Here is a 5640-nt window from a genome sequence, read left to right as displayed (position 1 = left end):
AGCGGAGAGACTGGCAAATCCTGCATCCAAGATGGCGGAACAAGTAGTGGCGGATGTGTTCATGAGGCCTTCAGAAGGAAGAAATTCTATCCTCTTAAAGTTAAAAAAAGGTCTATCCGCTTTATGCCACACAAGTCAAGCGGGCATTAACACCTTATAGGACACTTTCTATTTGTTTTCCACTAGTCGAGAATTAGTGACCTTACAGAATATTTAAAAATGACTGACGAAAATTACATTGGACTTTAATTGGACTTTGTCAAACTTCGGCATATGGAGTGGAATCGCAATTTTTTTCTCCTCTTAGAAAATGTCGGATCTTGTGGACGAATCCGTGCATTAAAATTTGACAAAGGGCGGATGTTTCGAAAACGAAGACCCCAAAAGCGAAGACCGAAGACCTAAGACCCCCTCATCGAAAACGAAGACCCTTTGATCGAAAACGAAGACCCCCTGATCGAAAACGAAGACCCTTTCGCCTCAGCTCAGACCTAAAGACAAATTCTGTCAAGTGCCTTTGTCAGTATTGACATACACAACACAGCATTTGTATTAAACTGTTAGGGGAAAATTAGGTATCATTACAAATCCTGGGAGAAGAAGGAGTGGGTGGACAATACTCGTGTTCGTTTACCTAAAACATGGAATCCGGAATCCGGAATCCGGAATCCGGAATCTGGAATAAAAGAAAAAACAAAAATGAAAATTCGTCGACATGAAAATTTCAACGAAGGTTAAAGTCACTTGGGAAACAGTTTTTATAGCTTTTGGAAAATTGTAATATCAGTCAGGAGCCCAGTGAAATTTTCAAAAGTTTCCCTTAGATTTCAATTGCTTAGGCAGTTGAGCCACTGATTTGGAATAAAGGTTCCCAATCTTCAAACGTACCCTTAAATACCCCCACACCTCTTCCTACTCGATAACGTTTCCACCTGCCATAGCACGTAGATAGACAATGAAACGTAACTAGAGAAAAGAGTCAGTGTTGCGTTTATCACTCATCAACTCTTCGCAAGACTCACTGTCTTTGCATAATAATATAAAAAGTCTTGAAACAAATCCGTACTGGGGTGGCTTAGATTTCATCTTTAAAAAAAAAACTTTGAATTGGCACCGACCCTGGGGCCCGTTTCTCTAAAGTCCCGAAAATTAACTGGCCCAGAAAGCTGTTGTTGTTTACATTCAAGGTCGAGGTTTCAATAGTTTTGCAGATAATATGACAAAACTATCAGTTAACAAAACAAAATGGACTGGTTTGTTAGCTACGACCCGCACTTTTATTCTTTAGATTTTCATTTGAATATTTGATTTCAGGCCCGATAAGTTACCGGGACTTTCGAGAAACGGGCCCTTGGATAGACAGCGGGCAAAGTTATTTATTCATTTATCAACTCATCCGTCCGTCCGTTCGTTCATTCTTTCATTCCCTTCGTTCCTTCGCTCACTCACTCACTCGGTCGTGGAACTGTCATGCCTGCCGGCATACATTCGTACGTTCAATCATGTATGCATGTATTCATTTATGCACCTTTTTACAAAAGAGTGTCGAGCTGCCGGTACAAAGGAAACGTTTTATGTCGATGGCCTTTTTTTGAAATACAGTAAGAACTTCAGGAGCCTGTGAACGATTTCCCATAATTTAGTAATCACAATAGCAGGCTGTAGATAACAAATTATTTTATATCCTCTAATTCTAGATACCTTGGAAGCTTGTAGATCTATTGATTTTGATTTAGAGGTAATAAGTCTAAATATTTTAAGCCCCATTCCCACCCTTATGCCCAAACAATTTGTTGAGCCGTAATATACGTTAGTCACAATGTTATGACATGTGTAAAGATATATTTCCATCGTCACCATTGTGAATGCGCTAATTTGCCTACTGTGCCTGTCAAAACACCACCAATCGTACACATCCCTCTCCCCTAGCTTTTCCGAAAGAACGAAAATCCCCTACTCACAAGCCAATCAGCATACGGCAAGTTGCACAGAAAAAGAAAAATAGAAAGAAAAGAAAGTCTTTCCTGATTTACGGATTCCGTTTATTTGATTTTATAAAAATAGATAGGTGTCGTTTTGGTGTGTTTAAAAGTTTTACGCTTTAAAGGGACTGTCTTAGAATACTAACACTTGAGCAAACTTTTGAAAATTTCACTGGGCTCCTGACTAATATTATAATTTTTCAAGAGCTATAAAAACTGTTTCCCAAGTGACTTTAACCTTCGTTGAAATTTTCATGTCGACGAATTTTCATTTTTGTTTTTTCTTTTATTCCAGATTCCGGATTCCGGATTCCGGATTCCATATTTTAGGTAAACGAACACGAGTATTGTCAACCCACTCCTTCCCCTCCCAGGATTTGTTATGATACCTAATGATCGCAGTTTAATACAAATGCTGTGTTGTGTATGTCAATACTGACAAAGGCACTTGACAGAATTTGGCTTTAGGTCTGAGCTGAGGCAAAAGGGTCTTCGTTTTCGATCAGGGGGTCTTCGTTTTCGATCAAAGGGTCTTCGTTTTCAATTAGGGGGTCTTCGTTTTCGATGACGGGGTCTTCGTTTTCGATGAGGGGGTCTTCGTTTTCGATGAGGGGGTCTTCGTTTTCGATCAGGGGTCTTCGTTTTCGATGAGGGGGTCTTAGGTCTTCGGTCTTCGCTTTTGGGGTCTTCGTTTTCGAAACATCCATCCACAAACGGCAATGAACAAGATTAACCCTAATATCCAGAAGAATGTTTTCAAGAGCACAAAGGATTCTTAGACGTATCAATCCCTTACGGCTTTCTGATAGAATATATCGAAGCGTTTAGCTTTATTAAAGTGGATATTGTTCAGCAATGTCCTGCAGTAATCTGTGGAAGCATACATTTGGGTGAGGATCCCCATACCACCTTCTCCACATGAATTCTTGAAGGTACTCCAACAGAAAGTTTGGATTGGTGTGTTTGAACTTCACGTGTTTGAACTTTTCTTTGGCTGCACACCAATTACTTTCAGCGTGTTGCGTGTGCGCGCCAGTAGCCGGATCAACGAAGTGTAGAGAGTGGTTGACCCCTTGATGGAGCAATCCCAATCGTCGTTGTAGCTGCCGATAAGCTGCCCACTCGACGGTCAGTCAAGTATCGGTCAAGCATCGGTCAAGTTTCGGTCAAATGTCGGTCTAGTGTCGGTCCATTGTCGGTCGAGTATCGATGATCTTAGTTTATATCGGTCGACGTATTTATTCGTCGACCATCGGTCGATAGTCGGTCGACTATTGGTCGACTGTCGACCGATAGCCGGTCGACAGTCGACCGATAGTCGGTTGATAGTCGGTTTGACTGCTGGGTCAATAAATTTACTCCAGGGTTATGTTAGTGAAGTCTTTCCATGTGAAATGAAACCATAAATTTTCCATACATAGGTTAAAGTGTAGCACAATGTTCGGTTGGAATGTGTCATACATAGCACTGTTCTTCCTTTCACATCTGTTAAAACTGTCACCAACATTTCCTCCTGCAATCTAATGCCAGCTCAACATTCTCAACTTTGGACTAGCACATTCCAATTGTCCACTTAAAATTGTTTTCTTTGCCAGAGCTGGACAGACATTTTGGAGTGGGCACAAAAACAAAAGAAATCCAAGGCTCCCTGCAAAAAACCTTAAATTACTTGTGATAAATTGCTAGATTCTCCTTCCAAATTGTCTTGTATTCGCTTGTAAAACAAAAGGAGAAGTTGACCTTACATCAAAAGTCCATCTTTTGCTCTATAAATCAAAATTTAGTTCATGGGATTCTTTTAGTAAGAGCATTATAATTCACTCAAATGAAAATACAAACACATTTTTCTTAGTAATCCTTATTTAATTATGTTGCATCAATTATTAAATTAATTAATTTTTCGATTAATTTGCATGCATTAAGCATAGTAATGAATATGCACTACCACTGAGCTCAGGGAGACTCGTGGGAGCTAAGGCCATTAAACTAGGTTCATGGGGCAAATTGAGATTCCATCTATGGATATGTGTAATGGTATAAAATAATGTGAGGGAATATTTTAAGCTTTGTGAATAAACAAGAATGATGTATTAGTTAGTAAGTGACAGAGGCATACTAAGAACAAATCCCAGTGTTTCTATAAGGAGTCGAAACTAAGACCTGATTACTAGTTCAAATGCTCTACCACTGAGCTGCAGGAGACTTGTGGGGGCTAAGGCCATTAAAAACATACTTCAAACTCTTATACACCATGTATTAACCTGTACAGCTTTAAACACCCATACACCCTATATCACCTGTACATTTTTGACAACCTGGTGGCCCCAAATAATGTTGCCTGATATGTTCATGTCATTTACATTTTGCATCTTTTATGGTACAATTATTACTATGAAAGGTGTTTGTCAGTGTAGTTTGAAATGACAACCTTTTTCCCACGGTCCGCTCTCTTCCTCCATCAAGAAAGGACTCTCTCTGGTTGCAGTTGATCATGGGACTGAACACAAAACTTTTTCCCCAGTTGGGGTACACTGGTTCTATTGTTTTCTTTGCAAGAGCTGGACAGATATTTTTTAGTGGACACGAAAACAAAAGAAATGCAAGGGTGTCTTAAATTACTTGTGATAAATTGCTAGATTCTCCTTCCAAATTGTCTTGCATTCGCTTGTGAAACAAAAGGAGAATTTGACATTACATCAAGTCACATCCTTTGCTTTATAACTTGAAATTTAGTTTATGCGATTTTTTCAGTAACAGCATTATAATTCACTAAAATTAAAATACAAATACATTCTTGTCAATAAGATTTATTTATTTAATTAACTTTTTATTTATATATTTAATTAACCTAATTAATTTGCATTAACTGTTAAACTAAAAATTGTGGATTTATTTGCATTTAGCATAGTAATGAATATTTATTTGGTTAGCGATTTCCTATACAAAAAAGAAAAAAAAAATTATCACAATCAATGCTCTGAGCTGATCACTGTGTTTCATTTAAATGATACGTCGCGCATGGGAAATAACTTAAAATCAAAAGTACCTTTGAATAATTATATTCACATGCAGCTTCCTTCAGTCAATTGTTATTTCTGGTAACATCCTTCATACTGCTAGGATCGGAATGTCATGATGGGCATTATATATGCGCAAATGGACTAAATGTGATGGAATATTTTAAGCCTGGGAAATAAATGAGAACAATGTATCATTCAGTAAGTGACGCAGGCATACTCGGAAAAAATTTGAGTCCACCTTTTAGGAGACGAACCTCAGACCTTCCATATTACTAGTTTGGATGCTGTACCTGTGCCTGAGCTACAGGAAACTTGTGGGAGCTAAGGCTATTAAAATAGCTTCATGGGAAAAACATCCTGCATACTGCTAGATTACATGCAGCTTCCCTCAGTCCATTGGTATTTCTGAACAATGATACTTAAGATGAATATGCAGCCTCCTTAAATTCTATTAAAACCCTTAAGCTCTGTACCGGCTATACACAGCCATTGAGATGAGCTGGTCTTCTGCTTCCTGAACTGTATGTGTTGGAGTGTGGCCAATGTGCGAGCCAGCGAGTCCTGCGAGCCAAACGTGCGAGCCATGCAAGCTAAACTTGCGAGGCATGATTAACCCCCAACATAAATGCTAACCAGGG

Source organism: Pavona decussata, unplaced genomic scaffold, assembly GCF_977016875.1.
Source record: "Pavona decussata unplaced genomic scaffold, jaPavDecu1.1 SCAFFOLD_336, whole genome shotgun sequence".
NCBI classification, from domain to species: Eukaryota; Metazoa; Cnidaria; class Anthozoa; order Scleractinia; family Agariciidae; genus Pavona; species Pavona decussata.
The sequence above is the reverse complement of the archived record's forward strand: the minus strand, read 5'-3'. Positions refer to the sequence as shown.